The 20,813-nt window shown below is 48.4% G+C and overlaps 1 protein-coding gene across 2 annotated transcripts in view; it reads right to left on the minus strand.

The window, feature by feature from the left end:
- FAM168A (family with sequence similarity 168 member A) overlaps positions 1-20,813 on the minus strand; it is a 184,486-nt gene that overhangs the window by 118,539 nt on the left and 45,134 nt on the right. The window contains exon 2 of one of the 2 annotated variants that reach the window (XM_080613618.1): positions 17,605-17,695. The gene's annotated coding sequence lies outside the window, so the exon portion shown is untranslated. Of the gene's footprint in view, positions 1-17,604; positions 17,696-20,813 lie in introns of those variants that run through there. The other variant, XM_080613619.1, reaches the window with a different exon arrangement.

Raw genomic sequence — 20,813 nt, forward strand, 5'->3', positions numbered from 1 at the left:
GACATCTCCAAAGCTGTGTTAGGTTGCTTGTGGGCTACGCAACCAGTTTTAGCATCTCTGAGGACAGAGACTTTAGGGTACAACATTAATACAATGGTTATACAATTAATTCTTGTTCTTTTCAGAGTGGCTTTGGTTGAGAGTAGAAAAGCAAGAAGAAAACGTGCTACATTAAACTACTATAATATGAAGAGAAATTCAGCCAACAGCACCACTCTCAAGTTCCAAATGTTAGAAATCAGCTACATTGGGGATGTCAAAGCTTTGCTGGAATTTACTCTGCCTGATCCCTATTACCCAAGATGTCTACATTACATCCAAGGCATCATCTTGCGCAGTATAATGTGCCTTTGTGCTTCACTAAGATGTCAGTTTGGGATGGCTCCAATGTGATGCCCCACTGCTGCAGGCCCCAGCCAGGCTGCAAGATCCCCCCTACTTCAGGAGTCTTTCAGACAGTGGTTTGAGCAAATGAACAGTCCATGTTTTCCTTATTTTCCATGTTTTCCAGGATGAAACCAGCTCTGATGACAAGTAAACACCGTGCTTTTAAACCACTGCCAACATCTGATTTCAATGTCCAATCTGAAACCAATGAGTACAATCTGAACTCGCAGCAACACAAAACACATGAAGGCATTTGAAGCTGGTGGGGTTTTATAAGCAGTAGTTGCCTGTTTCATAAAAACCACCAGAAAAAGAGACAACACTTCCCAAATCCATCTTTCATTTACTCGTCTGTAGAAGGGGACCGAAACCCATGATGAATTTCAGACCTGACGCTGCTATTTACAATCCAGATGAGAGTCTGGCAAAGACACATTCTTCAACTCAAAAAGGATGAATCCTCCTCCTGCATTTCAGTTTAACCACAGGGAGATCCAGATGAGGAAAGAGTAATTAATTTCTTCTGAAAGACAGTAACTGGAGCCCAAGTGTGATGGGGAAGGGCTGAGGGACCTGGGGGGTTCAGTGTGGAGAAGAGAAGGCTCAGGGGGGACCTGATGGCTCCCTACAAGTGCCTGAGAGGAGGATGGAGCCAGGAGGGGCTGGGCTCTGCTCCCAAGGAACAAGGGATGGGACAAGAGGAACCGGCCTCAAGCTGCACCAGGGCAGGTTTAGATGGAGCTGAGGAACAATTCCTGCCCCAAAGGGTGCTCAGGCATTGGAACAGGCTGCCCAGGGCAGGGCTGCAGGCACCGTCCCTGCAAGGGTTCACACCCCGTGGAGACGAGGCCTCAGTGCCATGGGGCAGTGGTGGCCTTGGCAGTGCTGGGTTAATGGCTGGACTGGATGAGCTTAAAGGGCTCTTCCAACCTGGTTGGTTTTATGATTCTATGATTCAACCGCATTCTGTGCAAAATTTTAATGTTAATGTTTTAAAACCACCCTAGGTTTTAGGCTACGTGTGTAAATGAAGTCTGCAGTTTGACAATGCCACCTCAGAGGATGTTTCCTGCCTCATCCATCACCACCAGGTCAGTTCTGGCAACTTGTTGTATGCAGAACTAGAAGAAAACCAGACTCTTTAACCTGGATTTATCTATTCATAATACGTTAAAGATGAAAACTGCCTAAGCCCATTTTCACATGTGATTTCAATAACGTATTTACTTATCCCTTTTCCACTCTTCCAGCTCTCCAGGGTTAGTGCTTGCTGGGTCCCTACACCAGGAGCACATCTTGCAGGATCTTAGCAAGAAATCCCAGGGGGTTTCTAGTTATCAACGGGGTCCTGCAGGAAGAAAACCTGATCCGACATTGCCTGTTGGAAGGTTCTCTGAAACACAGAAGTAAGAGCTGGGAGCTGATCTGGGAGAGGGATTTAATGGTTCTGGGGTTAAAGGAGACCCCAAAGGCATTCTAGTAATAATTTATTATTGTTTTTAATGTATAGATGTGCTATTTCCATAGCTGGAGACCAACTGGCATCATTCTGATCCTTCATCCAGCCTAATGGCACCAGTAGCATTGAGTCATTAGATTAGCCTTAACACTGCCAATGGACCATCACTTTGTGTGGCTTGTGAAAACATGATACTCCAGGGAAAACCAGGTTTCCTCTGCATGTTTTGAAGTCTTCTACCACTCTAAAAGGGAAAAAGAGGACTCAGGCATTTACAAACAGCTGCAGACCACCCAAATGACTGAGTCTTTTCCAAGTTCCATATTAGCAAGGAGAGATATAGTTTGGGTTTGGTGCATCTGATGCTCTGAAGCAACATTAGTTCTTTGTAGTTTGACTTAAAGACTTCTTTCTCCAACATACTTCTTTAAACAAGAACTACAAGTGTAAGAATGAACACTGATAGAGTTACAGAAAGCATTGTGACATCCCAATAACTCAGTACTTTATCAGCAGGAAGAGACTTGTCAGCCTAAAGCAAACCTGTTCACACAACACCACTCACTCACCATTTCCCTTAGTTATCCTCATCATGCTACCCCCAAAATGAGGAATTCTTATGCTAAGCCAGAGACACAGTTCAGTGCTTTGAGTTACTTTTAGCATTCCTTTCCTCCCCTGATTTCCCCTGGATTTCTTTCACTGTTTCCTCTCTTAGCCAAGAGCAGCAAATAGAAACCCACTCCACATCCATAGGAGGTAATGGTCTAATATACATGGAGACTATTTCCTATAGTAGAAGAAAACAGCCGTCAACAAGACAAATGGGTGGAATTCCTCATTTCTAAGTGTTTCCGGATGAGTAGGAGAAGGAAATATGACTGTTCTGGCTCTCCCTGAAATGCATCTGCAAGATCTCACTTGTCCCATATCCCAGAATCAAACAAACCCCCATTAAAAGCCACGGGTGCTGTCCCTAACTTGGGAATATTGTACATTCCCTGGGTTTGGGGTTCTTTTTATGGATTTCTTATATATTATTCAATAGCAAGAACTGGCTTTAACATGAGGCCTCGGAGGACTGAGCATGCTGTCAGTCATCCGTGGATTCTGCTAACAAACAGCACTTCAGATCCTCGCTGCCAGGAATAAAAGCTTTTTTGGGACAGGGAAAATTGTGATTGAAGCTGTTGCCAAGGGCTTTCTGCTCGGACTGACATGGCTACATTGTATGACATAACTTGTCTGGTTCTATCTTCAGTATCTGCTCCATTATTCCTATTTCAGAGCCACCTCGTGAGTCAAATTCTGATCGCCACAACTCAAAGCTTGTGCACGTGGGATTTTGGGGGTGTGAAGAAGTATAAAATGAAACCATTTTCATAGAATCCCAGCCTGGTTTGGGTTGGAAAGGACCTTAAAGCTCATCCAGCTCCAATCCCTGCCACAGGCAGGGACCCCTTCCACTGGAGCAGCTTGCTCCAAGCCCCTGTGTCCAACCTGGCCTTGAGCACTGCCAGGGATGGGGCAGCCACAGCTTCTCTGGGCACCCTGGGCCAGCGCCTCAGCACCCTCACAGGGAAGAGCTTCTGCCTAAGAGCTCAGCTCAGTCTCCCCTCGGGCAGGTTCAAGCCATTCCCCTTGGCCTGGCCCTACAGGCCCTTGTCCCAAGCCCCTCTCCAGCTTTCCTGCAGCCCCTTTAGGCACTGGAGCTGCTCTCAGGTCTCCCCTTCAGGAGCCTTCTCTTCTCCAGGCTGCCCCAGCCCAGCTCTCTCAGCCTGGCTCCAGAGCAGAGCTGCTCCAGCCCTCACAGCATCTCCATGGCCTCCTCTGGCCTCGCTCCAACAGCTCCACGTCCCTCTTGTGCTGCTGCCCCAGAGCTGGATCAGGGCTGCAGGGGGGGTCTCCCCAGAGCACAGCAGAGGGGCAGGATCCCCTCCCTGAGCTGCTGCTCACGCTCTGGGGGTGCAGCCAGCACACGGGGGGGTTCTGGGCTCAAGCGCTCACTGAAGCCGGGTCACGGGGAGCTTCTCCTCACCCAGCACCCCAAGTCCTTCTCCTCAGGGCTGCTCTCAATGCTTTCTCCATAAAATAGTTACTGGGAAAGGAACTGCTCAAGGTCGGGCAATAGGCACTGGCTGACACATGAGGATGCAAATGGTTTCAGTTGTCACAGCAAAGCTCAGAGAAGCAATTTCTTACTTCAGGATTTCACCTACAAACAGTTATTTCGGTTGCATTTAAGAACTTAGGGCTGTATTTGAAAAGAACAACTGCAGTGGTTACTAAGAACCACCAGTCACAGTGTCATGGAAGCCAGGATTTCCAAGTCCAAATGAGCACAGTGACAGGGAAACGTGATGCATTTCTTTCCAGGAGGACTTTAACATAAGACAGAAGTATGCAAAAGCCTTAAGGGAAAAGGTGAGGAAATTAAAGACAATAGATTCTGCCTGAGGAGATGCATCAGAACCTCCAATGGGAAGAGACGGAGAAAGGTCCTAGAAAACAAGATTAATGGGAGCAACCGAGTCAAAGTCCAAACCAAGAGCAGCACATACAGGACACCACAAACTACCTAGAAAAGGTTTCTATCAGTGACAGATCTACTCCACGGATCCTATTTTTCAAGTACAGAAAAATCAGGCACCTCCAGAGAGCTCCTAGAGGAATACAAGGTGGAAGAAAAAGTAAATACATACTAAAAGCTATAAAGCCAAAGGTTCTTTCCTTCAGGAAAAGCTTGGAATAACCCATCCATGATGTTGTCATCAACCCACTCTTCTATTCAGATTGCTCATTACAGAACAGCAGGAGATTGTATTTATCGTTAATAAGTGTATTAAGGATTATCATGGAATTACCCAATGTCTTATTTCACATGAAGTGAACCGGCTGGAATGATGCATTGTCCCACAATGCTCAGATAAACACACACAGCACGGGAAGGCAAAGAACTCAGGCTAAATCCTCTGCTTGTGGCTATACAGTAATGACTAAAAGGCTCAAAACTGGGGGGAGGACCTCGAAAAGCTATTAATAAAAGCCTTATCAAGACACTATTAAAACACCAGAGTTCGAAGATAAGAGGAAAAGGGACTGTCATGGATTAGAGAGCAGCTAAGCTGTAGGAAACAGCCTAGTATTAAACACTGGATTTTGAGGCTCCCAAAAGGGTCACAGCAAGGTGCTCCAAGCTCCGTTACAAGGCCCAGCAGTACTTCATGTATGGTGTTGAAAGTGGGGAAGAGTGAAAGGCATGGCGAGGTTTGCAGAGATGAAATTACCCATAATGGTCACCATTAAGTTGGGAGCTTCAGAGAGCCCTGATGGAAGAGCAGCCGGTGAGATCTGCTCAGAGATGCAGGGTCCCATGGGACAGACAGTAGGAAGCTCTTCCCTGTGAGGGTGCTGAGGCTCTGGCCCAGGGTGCCCAGAGAAGCTGTGGCTGCCCCATCCCTGGCAGTGTTCAAGGCCAGGTTGGACACAGGGGCTTGGAGCAAGCTGCTCCAGTGGAAGGGGTCCCTGCCCGAGGCAGGGGTTGGAGCTGGATGAGCTTTAAGGTCCCTTCCCAACCAAACCAGTCTGGGATCCTATGATTTCATAGGTGGGATTGAAAGAAATAAAAGCAGATGCATACAAAAGATGCCAATCATGATGAGAACTGAAGGTTCAGCTTCGTGTCTGCCTTTCAAAGGGAAAAGCAGACTCAAAGCAGCAGAAAGGAGGAGGAACTCTTTAACAAATACATATTGCTGAAGGCAGAGCCATAAGGAATCCTGTGACGCCCCCCTTGCATTCACAGCAATCTCTGGAGCCAGGGGATGAAAACAAGAGGAACAAAGGTGTGTGGGTAATTGTTTCCTCTCATTTTCCCAGCACAGATATTCCTAAAGACAAATTATATATTCCTAAGTTCCATATTCCTAAATATAAACGGATTTGCTCAAAGGATCAGGACAAAAGGAATGACTTTACTGTAGCTCACACTACTCATGCCCATCCATCCCCTCTTGGTGAGGTAGCGCATCACAACTGCTCCTCTGACCACTATTTGAGGGATAACCTCCTGCGCCCAAGCAATCCTATTTTAAATCAGCATTCCCATTCCTATACGCATTAAGCTGGGATCCTGCAGACACAAAACCTGCATCCCAAAAAAAGGCATTTTTTTGCCCAGCAAATTATTTCAAGGCAGCAAAAGGAATGATTTTGGTTTTCCCTTCAAGCAAGTTTCTGTTTGAGGAGGAAAATGGAAAGCACATTTCCTCTCGTGTGGAAAACACTGATTGCTCTACAGAGACCTATATTGTGCTGAAACACTTCCAGTGCAAAAGAACTCCGGAAAATGAATTCTGCAAGCCATAAAAGACAGTGAAACATGGCCAGGAACACTTGGGAATACCTCCCCCCACTCTGTAATCCCTAGGGATAAACCCCAACAAACTCAGAGGCTGGTTAATTAGCTCCGATTGCCTGTACATGGAAAACTGAACTCCCCTCCTGCTGCCGCGGCGGGAATCCGCAGTCAGGACGTGTTGAGCATCGGATCAGCTGCAGCCAGCGCTGGCTCCGGCAGCAATGGAACGTTTGGCAGCATTCCTCAACCTGCTGCCGACGAACAGCACATTACAGCAGCCTGCTGGAGCCTGACGTGACAAATAGAGCCGTGAGTCCTAACGGAATTGAAGCGAGATGCACGGGAAGGCAGCGAGTGGAGAACTCACCATAGCTCCATGCTGGGAGCTGGGGGAAGGGACAGTGAGGACGCTCCAGGCACATAATGGCATTATCATTCTGTATGGAGAGACTGGTAACAGGAGGGGAGGCAGCAGAGGAAGGAAGTGATGGTGAAGAAGCTGCAGTGCTTTTCTTATCCAGCATCACTACACTCAACTTCCCCCTCTGCTGTGCTCTGGGGAGACCCCCCCTGCAGCCCTGATCCAGCTCTGGGGCAGCAGCACAAGAGGGACGTGGAGCTGCTGGAGCGAGGCCAGAGGAGGCCATGGAGATGCTGTGAGGGCTGGAGCAGCTCTGCTCTGGAGCCAGGCTGAGAGAGCTGGGCTGGGGCAGCCTGGAGAAGAGAAGGCTCCTAAAGGGGAGACCTGAGAGCAGCTCCAGTGCCTAAAGGGGCTGCAGGAAACCTGGAGAGGGGCTTGGGACAAGGGCCTGTAGGGCCAGGCCAAGGGGAATGGCTTGAACCTGCCCGAGGGGAGACTGAGATGAGCTCTTAGGCAGAAGCTGTTCCCTGTGAGGGTGCTGAGGCGCTGGCCCAGGGTGCCCGGAGAAGCTGTGGCTGCCCCATCCCTGGCAGTGTTCAAGGCCAGGTTGGACACAGGGGCTTGGAGCAAGCTGCTCCAGTGGAAGGGGTCCCTGCCCGTGGCAGGGGCTGGAGCTGGAGGAGCTTTAAGGTCCATTCCAACCCAAACCACTCTGTGATTCCATGATTACTTTCTGGAGTCTGCAAGCTTTCTACCTATAATCCCTTTTAAATGAACAAGAGAATTGCTTACCAATCCTGAAATCCCCTGTTACTTGAACATTAAATACAACATATTTATGAACCCCAAACCAAGTCCACCCGAGCAACTGAAGCTATCAGCTTAGAAATCCCCATCAAAACCTTTAATGAACTGACAAACATAATCCTGAGGCAGCACCTGTGAAATAACCCTCACAGCCCATTGATGCACTGGTTTATTGCTACCCAGGGATGCATAGCAAACGGTTCAGTCCTTTTCCAGGCCTTCGTGCTGGAGAAATTCCTTTCAAATCTGACCTACCCATGGACAAGGCACCTCTGCAAATGCAGAGTGTTGCCATGCTCCTTCCCGAAGTGCCAATATTGAAGTCCCTTCAGAAGCAAGACTGAAGCTTACACTGTGCTAATAAATGTGTCTTGTACAGCTTCTGGAGGGTCATGCATTGAAGTTATCCCCTTGATCAGTTTTCCTTCCCTGAGCAAGATCCAAGTGCAATCAGTGCCACCTTTAAGAAAAGGGAAGTAGGATACTGGCCACCCAAAACTGCTTCAAAGCCTATCATAGACTCACAGAAGGGTCTGGGTTGGAAGAGACCTTAAAGTTCATCCTGTTCCAACCCCATGCAATGAGCAGGGACACCTTTAACTAGACCAGGATGCCCAGACCCACATCCAGCCTGGCCTTGGCTTTATCCAGGAATGGGGCAACCACCATGTCTCTGGGCAACCAGTGCCAGTGTCTTAGCACCCTTGGTGTACAAACCTTTCTTCCTCACATCAGTGTGCAGTTCCCAGACAGATCACTTCATCTACAACACCTGGTTTAGCTTCTTATGAAGGAGACTAATTTTCATTACATACCTTCAATAAGCACATATCCAGTAATAGGCACCAACATAGGCATTTTTTCCACTGAGAACAAGCAGCCATTGGAATAATCTCCCAGGGAAGTGGTGACTCCCCAGCATTGGACACTGTTAAGATTGGGCTGCACAGGGTGCTGGGCATCCAGTCTAGGTCATGCTGGTCCAACCTGGAAAGGCTGGACCAGATGATCCTTGAGGTCCCCCCAACCTGGGATTCAACGATCCTATGATTTCCACACTTTAATATGAAACATGGAAACTAAACATGTGCAAGGAACCCATCTCCAAAATGAGGGAGAACATTGGGCAAAAAGAACTTGTCACAACATTCTGAAGGCAGCTTTTGCTCCCCTACCAATTTGTCCCAACGTTTTCGTACCTGACCTTCTCTTCATCACCTAACTACACCACATCCAAGGGTAAATAGGATCCTAATGATCTCCTCAGGAGCTGAACTTCCCAGCAGAACACTTCCAAAGAAAAAGAAGGTCAAAACTTGCCCTCAGTAGAAGGAAAACTTCAAAGGAGCAGGAAACCAGCTGAGTTGATACTGTGTCCTGCTCAGAATGTACAGCTCGGAAGGATCCTCTCCCCCACTGAAAAGCTCTGCAGCATGGACCCAAGGAAAGGCTGGTGAATTTAAAGCCATACAAGAAGTGGATAAGGTTACGGGGAGCTGCTGTGTTGTATTTTGTGCCTGAATACAGCCTTGCATGTGAAAACTAAGATGAGATTTTAAAACCAAGGGCCACCAGCCAGAACTCACTCATCTTTTACTGACTCTGCTCCCAAGGGACACAGGCCACATACTCCCAAATCATCCTCTTCTCTCCCAAATGGTCTGTGGGATTTCACGTGTTCAGCAATAGGAGATTGAGAGGCTTTGGCAAGTGTTTTGTGGGATGAAAAGAGGAAAGAGGGAACCCTCAGCCCTGAGCTAACACATGGCAAAAGGGAATTCAATCTTCCCAACCCCGATGTCTAGACAGTGGCAGCGCCTTTGTCTTTGGGAAGGGGAATTAGGACACAATCTGGCTGCGCTGCTCCTGGTTTGACATGAAAGCTGGGAGACTCTTTGGACTAAAAGCCTGGCTTGGCTCCAGAAACTACTTTGCTCTGAAGGAACTGAAGCAAAGGAGGTCTGGGAGACAGGAGAGCAGATTCCTGCCCAGCAGTCACAGCAATTAAGTGAGCTGCCTTGACGAAGAGTTAAAAAACATTGGAATAGACCCCAAAGGCTCAAAAGAGCAGGAGGAAGTCATTGTGAGAGTAGGTCAAGGCTCCAGGGGGATTACCTGTTCAGTTTGAGGCTTAATGCTAGAGACAGGCTTCGAAAAGCTGACCAGGGAGATTCTGCTGATGGCAGGGATGACCCCATCACATTGGGATGCTCAAGCACGGGTCAGGAATTAAAAGTGAATGCTGAAAACCATGAGTTAGGATCAAAAATGGCAGAACTAAAAAGTGCCTTTTCCTTCCTTCTCCTTGTCTTAAATACATACCTATTATCAGGCTATTCAACTCCTCAACAGGAAAACAGCAACCACAGAATCATCACAAAGTCACAGAATGGTTTGGGTTGAAGGGACCTTAAAGCTCCTCCAGTTCCAACCCCTGCCACAGGCAGGGACCCCTTCCACTGGAGCAGCTTGCTCCAAGCCCCTGTGTCCAACCTGGCCTTGAACACTGCCAGGGATGGGGCAGCCACAGCTTCTCTGGGCACCCTGGGCCAGCGCCTCAGCACCCTCACAGGGAACAGCTTCTGCCTAAGAGCTCATCTCAGTCTCCCCTCGGGCAGGTTAAAGCCATTCCCCTTGGCCTGGCCCTACAGGCCCTTGTCCCAAGCCCCTCTCCAGCTTTCCTGCAGCCCCTTTAGGCACTGGAGCTGCTCTCAGGTCTCCCCTTTAGGAGCCTTCTCTTCTCCAGGCTGCCCCAGCCCAGCTCTCTCAGCCTGGCTCCAGAGCAGAGCTGCTCCAGCCCTCGCAGCATCTCCATGGCCTCCTCTGGACTCGCTCCAGCAGCTCCACGTCCCTCTTGTGCTGCTGCCCCAGAGCTGGATCAGGACTGCAGGGGGGGTCTCCCCTTCACACAGCAGAGGGGCAGGATCCCCTCCCTGAGCTGCTGCTCACGCTCTGGGGGTGCACCCAGAACACGGGGGGGTTCTGGGCTCAAGCGCTCACTGAAGCCGGGTCATGGGGAGCTTCTCCTCACCCAACACCCCAAATCCAAAGCTCAGGTCTAAGCACAGACCACTGGAAGGAGGACAGAGTGGCCTTTATATAGATTCCAGGACACAGGGCCTCTCCTCCTCTATTTGATTCCATTCCACTGTAGCTTGAACTTGTTTTTATTAGCCACCGGTATGATTCCACTTTCTCAATTACTGCACTATCTGAGCAGGTAATAGCCTCAAAATTGAAGGAAGGGCTGCTTATACTTGTTGGAGCTGCAATTGCTGGTGAGATTCTCCCAAACTAAATCCCTGCTATGAGACTGCTGGGTAAAAGTGCTCTAATCGAATCCCAGATCATAGGAGAAACTTCAAAGATTCACTTCAAAGTGCTACTTCAGCAAACAAAGCCATTGAGTCAATTTAATGCTTCTCTGACTGGAAAAAGCCACCTCCTTCAAGTGGGGAAGGAAAGCAAATGATGGCAAATCAAAGACTGAAACATTTGTGGTAGCTGTGAAGAGCCATCCTCAGGCTGTGGCTGTGAAGAGGTGATGGACTCGCACTTCCATAGCTGTCCCAGCACATGGTACAATGGTTCCTGTGCACTGGTGGTCCCAACATGTTGGATTTATTTCTAAGGACGTGCTGACTGAGAGTGGAAACCAAAACAGAACCATAGAATGGTTTGGGTTGGACGGAACCTTAAAGCTCATCCAGTTCCAGCCCCCTGCCACGGGCAGGGACCCCTTCCACTGGAGCAGCTTGCTCCAAGCCCCTGTGTCCAACCTGGCCTTGAGCACTGCCAGGGATGGGGCAGCCACAGCTTCTCTGGGCACCCTGGGCCAGCGCCTCAGCACTCTCATCTGCCTTATCTCTGACCTGAACTTCCCCTGTTTCAGTTTGAACCCGTTACCCCTTGTCCTGTCACTGCAGTCCCTGATGAAGAGTCCATCCCCAGCATCCTTGTAGCCCCCTTCAGACACTGGAAGCTGCTCTGAGGTCTCCACGCAGCTTCCCTTCTCCAGGCTCAACAGCCCCAACTTTCTCAGCCTGGCTCCATACAGGAGCTGCTCCAGCCCCTGAGCATCCTCGTGGCCTCCTCTGGACTTGTTCCAACAGTTCCATGTCCTCCCTATGTTGAGGACACCAGAACTGCACACAATGCTCCAAGTGAGGTCTCACGAGAGCAGAACAGAGGGGAAGGATCACCTCCCTCAACCTGCTGCTCACGCTCCTTTTGATGCAGCCCAGCACACAGTTGGTTTCTGCACTGTCAGTGCATGCTGAAGCCAGCTCATGTTCAGTTTCTCATCGACCAACATCTTCCCAAGTCTAATTAAACCCATTAAAAACAACTCCGGAAATTGTGTTTCCACTACCCCTTCCTGAAAAACGGCCCAGCAGCAGGTCTCAGTTTGGGTTTTTGCAGGAAAGGAGACGGCAAACACCTATTTTAAGGTTTCTTGGAGAGTGCATTGTGAACAGATAAACCACCTCTGAAATGACATACGACTGCCCCACTTGAGCCCTCATAACGATAACTCATCACTCAATATATCCTTTTACCTTCTTCCCTAGAGAAAAAAGCGTGAGACAGATTTGAACTGATTCAATGACACAAAAATTCCCAAAGAAAACAGAAAACAAGGAGCAACTTGAACACCGGTTTCCCAAGGAGCTGTTGCTTATGTCAAGTGACGTTGATCAAGTGGAAGCTCAAAGCTTCTCCCATGATCGAGGCATTATCACAGCACTGAAGATTTTCTGGCACTTTCTGTGCTGTTTTACCCACTAAGAACTCTTCTCCCTTTAACTCATGAAACCCAAAAGAACTGAATCATCTCCAAGACCTCTCCTTCCCTTACCAGACTTCCAAAGCTGCCAAGATGGAACTGCTCACAGAGAGCATGAGCTGTAAGCCTGATCTCACTGAAATACCAGGGGTTAAGAAATGGTTAAATCCTTGTTATTGTTTTACATCTTCCTCCTGATTCTAAATAAATCTCAGACTAAGCTCCCTGCAGAATTGCTCTGCTTTCCCTACCACCAAGCTCTGCGATGTATTTGAGGAAAGTAGGTTAGCAATGCTGACAAGGCTCATGAAAATCAAAGCATCCTCTTGCCAAGACTCAATCCTAGGTCCTACTCACTGTTGTTCTGCCCATATCCTCTACCTGCCCTGTCCACGCAGCCCTCCTCTGACTGAGCACAGTTCAGCAGCCCTGTTAAAGGCTGTTTTTTCTCCCAAACTCTAATAAATTCTATGATTCTATAAATAAATTATTCAAGGCCAGGTTGGACACAGGGGCTTGGAGCAAGCTGCTCTACTGGAAGGTGTCCCTGCCCATGGTAGCAGGTTGGGACTGGGTGAGCTTTAAGGCCTCTTTCAACACAAATCATTCTTCGACTCTATAATCCTATGAAATGAACCCAAATTCCAGGCTCACCTCTGCTACTCTAGGTTACAAGCTTCCCAGGAAAGGGGAAACTTCCCCTTGGAGAGTCCCCATCACATAGCACACGCCTTGTGCCACACCGATAGCCATGAAGCAGAAGCAAATGCTTTAAACTGTTTCTGAAAAGCAAATATTGCAGAGATGACCAATTATCATTAATCATAATCCAACTGAGCAAGCAAGGAGAAACCATTTGTATCCTAAAAGTCAGCCCACCTCACAAAAAACACATTTTCAGATATTACTGATCTTCTCTTCTGCTATTATTTGAGATCAAGGAAGGAAGGAACCATTAGAAAATGCTTTTATTATGGAAGATAAAGCACAAGAAAGAAGGAACAATGATGATAATGAGTGAGAGGATGATGCTCAGCAGGGAAGTGCACACAAAAATCATGGAATCATGGCATGGTTTGTGTTGAAGGGACCTTAAAGCTGCTCCAGCTCCAACCCCTGCCACGGGCAGGGACCCCTTCCACTGGAGCAGCTTGCTCCAAGCCCCTGTGTCCAACCTGGCCTTGAACACTGCCAGGGATGGGGCAGCCACAGCTCACCAATGCATCCCATCCAGATGTGCGAAAGAGTATTTCTCTATTAAAATATATATAAACTTCTGGACAATTCCTTTATAACTTCATTGCTTTTGATTGCCCAGGGCTCTTGCTCTTTAAGCCCAATCACTGTATTTCACACTAAACTCTCATTATACAATATCCAGCACAAATAAACCACAGATACAGACCCTGGAACCAGCTTAGGCAAAAATCAAAAGCCCACAAAGGGCTAGATCAAAAGCTGGCTCACACCAACTCTATTCCTTGTGCAGGCAACCAGGAGCAATTAATGCTTTTAATGTCAGTTTACCCCTTTTGGCTCTATAAATCAGAATATGCCGCTTTTATGAGTTAACAAAGGATCTATGAAAGGTGCAGCTTAACCAGACCCACAAATTCAACCGCACTTCATCAGAAACAGGTATATTTAGGAGCACTGCACTCCATGAGCAGAATTATCTGCAGGGTGTACACAGAGAACATGCATTTATCAATACAAACAAGGCTAGCACACCAGGAGGAGGTGGTAAATTATACATCTGAAAGAAAGGCCACTGCTTCCAGTGGCTTTGTGAGAGTGGAAATGTGGAGCAAACACTGCAGGGAGGCAGTAAGGGTGGAGGGAACATACCGGATGGTTTCCTCTAATCTCATCTCAGCTACAGAAAGAACTGAGCACACTTCCATTGCACTTCTTCCGTAAGAACAGAAAATCATTCCTCAAGTGTACCTCCTGCCATCACCCACTTGGATGGGCCCTTCAGGAGCATCTCTGTAGTGTGGCACACTTTCTTCTACACAGCACAGAATCCCAGACTGGTTTGGGTTGGAAGGGACCTTAAAGCTCATCCAGCTCCAACCCCTGCCACGGGCAGGGACCCCTTCCACTGGAGCAGCTTGCTCCAAGCCCCTGTGTCCAACCTGGCCTTGAACACTGCCAGGGATGGGGCAGCCACAGCTTCTCTGGGCACCCTGGGCCAGCGCCTCAGCACCCTCACAGGGAACAGCTTCTGCCTAAGAGCTCATCTCAGTCTCCCCTCTGGCAGGTTCAAGCCATTCCCCTTGGCCTGGCCCTACAGGCCCTTGTCCCAAGCCCCTCTCCAGCTTTCCTGCAGCCCCTTTAGGCACTGGAGCTGCTCTAAGGTCTCCCCTTCAGGAGCCTTCTCTTCTCCAGGCTGCCCCAGCCCAGCTCTCTCAGCCTGGCTCCAGAGCAGAGCTGCTCCAGCCCTCGCAGCAGCTCCATGGCCTCCTCTGGCCTCGCTCCAACGCATCCATGTCTTTCTTATATCAGTGACCCAAGATCTGGATGCTGCACATAACTTGGTTGACAGAGATCACCTTCCACACCCTATGTTCTCTGAAAGGAGATCTATTCTCTAAAACAGAGCTGGCTAATGAAGAAAACTTAAGATCTGTGAACAAGACATTTGCTCATGCACTACAAACATCCCCAGATGTACCCAGGCTCCAACAGCAAAGAGATGCCCATCAGCTGCTGGTAAGATGCTTCCCTTCAACTCTGGATTTGGTGCATTCCCAACCATTGAAGCACCAAATGGACCCCACCAACCCAGTATAGGGGATCAGGAAACTAAAGATCTAGAATTTTCCATATGAGTTCAGAAACATTGAGGTGAATGGAGCAGAAGTATAAAGTCCAGGCCCAGGTATCCACTCATGTCACAGACACTGCATAAACTCACCCTAATGTAAAAGCTCATTTAGAAATTCTTACATCAACCCAAACCACTACACAGATAAGAAGGTATTTTTAGATACATGTGGATTTTACACACCCACAGTGATTAACTATTTAATAGCTGGAATTCCACTTTGGATTTGGGGGAGTGGGGTACTTCCCAGCTGGAAACAACCTAACCTAGATAAACTAAGTGAAGAGGACGGGCACACACCCACAGCCAAAGAGTTTAACTCAATAGGATTTCTGAACACTGCTCACCATCCTGAGTCTAAAAGGAGGAAGTTCAATCCAAGATAAAGACACACAGAATGTAAATGTCAGAAGTGGCTGGTGGAGATCCCAAGCAGGACAGTCACAGCCTGCAGAGCAACCCTGATGAGCTTGAAGAGGACAACCGGGAGCTGGTTGGCCCGATCTCCACAGGCTCCATCAATACAAGTCTTGAGGTCTCCACGGAGCAGGCTGGGAGCTCACAAACCAGCACACACAAACCTAAATTTCTGAATCTGGAGCTGAATCACAGAATGGCTTGGGTTGGGATGGACCTTCGAAGCTTCTAGATCCAACCCCTGTTTGGAGCAGGAGCCCTTTGAACTTTCTGTCCCATCCACCCAAGAGGGGTTCAGTTGCTCAGGTGGGATGAGGCAGAAACAACAGCGAGTCTGTTTTGTCCATAACCAAAGAGCAGCACCTAATCAGGGCAGGGTTCTTCCCAAAGCAGAGCTGGAGTGCTTCTGTGTGCAAAAATATTGGGAGAATCACAGATCCAGAGTGGTTTGTGCTGGAAGGGACCTTAAAGCTCCTCCAGCTCCAACCCCCTGTCACAGGCAGGGACACCTTCCACTAGAGCAGCTTGCTCCAAGCTCATTCTTATCCCTAACAAGCCTTTGTCCCAAGCCCCTCTCCAGGTTTCCTGCAGCCCCTTTAGGCACTGGAGCTGCTCTCAGGTCTCCCCTTCAGGAGCCTTCTCTTCTCCAGGCTGCCCCAGCCCAGCTCTCTCAGCCTGGCTCCAGAGCAGAGCTGCTCCAGCCCTCGCAGCATCTCCATGGCCTCCTCTGGACTCAAGGATGAGGAACACAGGATGCCTAAATGTTCCATCCCAGTGCAGTGGATCACGGAGCAGAGAGCACCCCTCAGCACTGCTGTTGTCTCTCTGCAACTGGTTTCCAGCAAACCTGCCTTGAGTGGGAGCAGAGCACTCAGTGGGTATCCTGGCTGCTGACATTTAAAGTTCATGTGACTAAGCAGAAAGCAAATCGTGTAAAAGTCAATGCTGTTTTTCCCATCCTCCTGCACAGGAACAGCTGGATTGGGTCAGTGATGCTTTGGCTATCCCAGCGTCTTCTCTGCAGCAAGTGTGGATACCTAGGGGAAAAGTTAAGCCCAGGGCAGCAATACAGTGCCATTTGCTGAGCAAACCCTCCAGCCCATAACTGCATGCAGCACAGGGATTTCCTCAAGTGTATGCTCATTTTTTACCACCAAGGGGAATGGCTTGAACCTGCCAGAGGGGAGACTGAGATGAGCTCTTAGGCAGAAGCTCTTCCCTGTGAGGGTGCTGAGGCACTGGCACAGGGTGCCCAGAGAAGCTGTGGCTGCCCCATCCCTGGCAGTGTTCAAGGTCAGGTTGGACACAGGGGCTTGGAGCAAGCTGCTCTAGTGGAAGGTGTCCCTGCCCGTGGCAGGGGTTGGAACTGGAGGAGCTTTAAGTTCTCTTCCAACCCAAACCAGGCTGGGATTCTGTGATTCCATGAGTTTATAACACTACATTAAGGTACTTGATTGTTTTATATATAAATGATTTGAGGGCTTGACCTGTTCGTGTCTTAAAACACTAGACACCATACACAGAAATAAATGGCTAAGGTAGAAGCAGCTCACACCATTCTGCAGAGCACACCACACTGAAAGCTGGTACTTAAAGAAAAACTGATTATATTTTTCCTTTACAAACGGCTGCAACAGAAACTATTTGGACACAATTTGCCTGTCCACAGTCACAGTGCACAGACTCATGCCAAGAATCCTGCCTTTGCCATGGCAGGGATTCTGACCCGGGTAGTGAACACAACGGTGCTCTTCACCTTCTTCTTACTACAAACCAAGACTAAATCATTTACTAAGGAGATACTGAGACTCATGAACACTTAAAAACCCCTTCACTCTCACAACTCCTTATGGGAGCAGCACATTCCTGCTGTGTGCTCCACTCCAGCCTGCTGAGCACCTCAGCTTTATTAACTTTAGAAATCAACACAATGCAACGCACCAGACACTGCTGCTGGAGCTTCAGGTTATGCATTTCTTGACCCCAAAATCACTTGCTGCTTTTAAAACGTAATGTGATTTTGTACCAAAGGTCATTTAATATAAAGAAGGGTCCAACCCACAGCAAACACCAACACTTCGGAATCACCATTTGAACCTTCACAGCACCCAAAGCCTTGCTGCCTGTGGAGGGAAAAAGGTGTTTGGAGAAGTATCTAAACTCAAATGAACAGCACACATAAAACAGGGATTGATACCTCTTGGATCTGAGCTTCCTTTGGATGGAGATGATCCGGAGAGGAGCGTGCCTAGGGCTGAAGGGCAGAGTCTTCACAGCATTCCACAGCTCTGCAGGAGACACAAGAGGAAGAGAACACCGTGAGGATCCAAAGACAAAGCTGTCGGATGGAAACCACGGCTCCTTGAGCAATGAGAGGTCTTTCTCTCCACCAGAGCAGAAGGAGCAATGGGCACGTGTAAGAAGCGCAGTCAGAAAAGGAGGAGCAATGGAGATGAAGGATAAGAGGAGGGGAGGGAAGGGATTCCGGAGCTGGCAACCAGACCTGCAGTTGGACAAAGACAGCATGACTGATGTGAGTGGTCAGCAGCTCCTGCTTCCTACTGGCTGTCATAAACACAGATACACAAACACGCTGCACCTCTCCTGCAAATATATACCTCCATTTCCCTTCCTGCTCCAGTGGAAGGTGTCCCTGCCCATGGCAGGGGTTGGAGCTGGGTGAGCTTTAAGGTCCCTTCAACTCAAACCAGTCTGGGATTCCATGAGATTCAACATAAGCACCTTCAAATCACGACACAGAATCCTCCTCCAGCTCCATGCTACAGCTCAGTGACTCTGGGTGCAACACTCATCCATGCATCTTGCACAGAGTCTACACCAAGTACGCTTTGCCTACACTCTGCTGAAGAATTAAGTAGAAACCAGCAGCAAACAGCATTAGAAGGGGATGAAATCAGAACAAGGGTCCTCTCAGCTTTCCAAAGGGAGAAAACAAAGTTCAAGCTTCCTTTTACCTACTTGTTAATGGTCAGGATCTGGGACTGAACAGGATTTAGCCAAAGTTTTACACATCCCTCCTACACCTCCCTTCCCAGCTGACATGAAAGCTCAAAGGACTGAAAACAAACACCTCGGAATAAGTACAGCACAAAAAAAGCTCTTGAGCAGCTCCACATGCTTTATGCATTATACAGAGGAACAGAAAGCCCACTGTTCACAAGGCAGGACCACTGCTCCTTCTAACAGTTGTTTATTTTAATCAACCCGCTACCAAAAGGTTTCCATTAAATATATATTCCATTCCTTCTAACCACAGATCCAGTGTTTGTGTTCCCTCAGAAACACCCCTGGGGAGAACACAGGATGCAGAAAACCATAGAATCATAGAAGGGTTTGGATTAAAGGGACCTTAAAGCTCCTCCAGCTCCAACCCCTGCCACGGGCAGGGACCCCTTCCACTGGAGCAGCTTGCTCCAAGCCCCTGTGTCCAACCTGGCCTTGAACACTGCCAGGGATGGGGCAGCCACAGCTTCTCTGGGCACCCTGGGCCAGCGCCTCAGCACCCTCACAGGGAACAGCTTCTGCCTAAGAGCTCATCTCAGTCTCCCCTCGGGCAGGTTCAAGCCATTCCCCTTGGCCTGTCCCTACAGGCCCTTGTCCCAAGCCCCTCTCCAGGTTTCCTGCAGCCCCTTTAGGCACTGGAGCTGCTCTCAGGTCTCCCCTTCAGGAGCCTTCTCTTCTCCAGGCTGACCCAGCCCAGCTCTCTCAGCCTGGCTCCAAGCAGAGCTGCTCCAGCCCTCGCAGCATCTCTGTGCCCTCCTTTGATTGCATGTCAATGAAAATGCTGAGCTCCTTTGGGAATGCTGATCCATCCCACCTTTCCCTGCAACAGAACATCAAGAGAGAGGCTCTTCAAGCCCAGCAAATGAAACAGCACAAAATCAAAAATTAATAAAAGGATAAATCTTCATTTTTACTGAAGTTTCTCAAATCTCCTGCTGCAGGAAACCACCACCTGAGATGGCATCCTTGCAGAGAAAGAGGAACTCATTACACTGATGCTCCAAAGTCCAAATAATCTCCACACTTGCTACCAAGAGCATGAATGCTCTCAGGGAAACAACTCAGCAACATTTCCACCTTCAGTAAAGCTGCTTGACTTCTGTATTTCCACCTTATAAAAAGCATATTCAATACTTGAAGTTCCATAGAACCACGGAATGGTTTGGGTTGGAAGGGACCTTGAAGCTCATCCAGCTCCAACCCCCTGCCACGGGCAGGGACCCCTTCCACTGGAGCAGCTTGCTCCAAAGCCTGTATTTTACCTTGGTTTTAGGCTTTTGACTCCCCTTTCTGGTCCTCAACTCAAAGACATAACTGTGCAATAGATAACAAACATCCTTAGGAGAGAGAGGAAAGATTAAGAGAATTCCAGCAGAAACAAGGACTTGACAGATCCCATCACATCAAGCTCTGCAGTGGCAAATTAGTGTCTCTTTGAGCACATTCTGCACTCCACAGTAGCCTCAGTGCTTCGAGAGGTACCAAATATAACCCAGCCCCGCTTTAACTCCCTTCCAGGAATACACACAGCCAGTTCTCAAGGATACGTGGGCTGCAGCTTCATTTCCAAAAGCTTCAGTATCATTTGATATAATCAAACAAATGGCTCCTTTTGTGGCAAGAAAGAAGCACAAAATAACCTGGGGTCAAGGAAAAGGGGGAGAAAACCACCTCCTCCAGGTCTTCCTCCACCTTCAGTGACCTTGGATAAGCACCACGTGCAGCTACCCCAGACTCAGCATCAAGCATGGCATCGATGATCATTCCTTCCACTGCTTTCACACTCCCCATGCCTCTGCCATGATTTCATTCAGCAGAGCAGCTCTGACAGCTCCATTTGCTTCTCAAGTCCAAGTTTTGGCACATTTTTACATCTTTACACTTGGAAGGAAGTCGATAAACTCAGCTTAGCAAATAGTAAAGGTTCCCTGGATGCGTCCAACACTGCTACGTGGGATGAATACGTGAGGTTTTCAAGGCACCACCTCAATTTAGCAGGAGGACAGTATGAAACAACCTTAATGCCATGGGATTATCAGGAAGTTCACCTTTTGTTCATCTCTAGCTGCTAAAGAGACAGAGGGAAGTATTGTACCAGCTCCCATTAACCTTGTCAGTGGGATCATTCTTTAGCTGCAATAGCATCAATAGCTTCTTGCATTGTGCTGCCACGCAGATGCTCAGTAAAATCACCCTTTTGGAGGTGGGTTTTGGTCCCTTTTCTGCTTTAGCTTGACCAGGAGTCAAAACTATTAAGTACATAATGACTGAGCTGCAGTGAGAAGCTGCACTGAGCTGCCCTCCATCACCGTTCAAAAACCAGTCTTAAATGGGCAGGATTTAAGGGAAATGATTCAGACAGGTACTAAGACAAGAGAAATG

This window comes from Psittacula echo (genome assembly GCF_963264785.1).
Source record: "Psittacula echo genome assembly, chromosome: 3".
Classification (NCBI taxonomy): Eukaryota; Metazoa; Chordata; class Aves; order Psittaciformes; family Psittacidae; genus Psittacula; species Psittacula echo.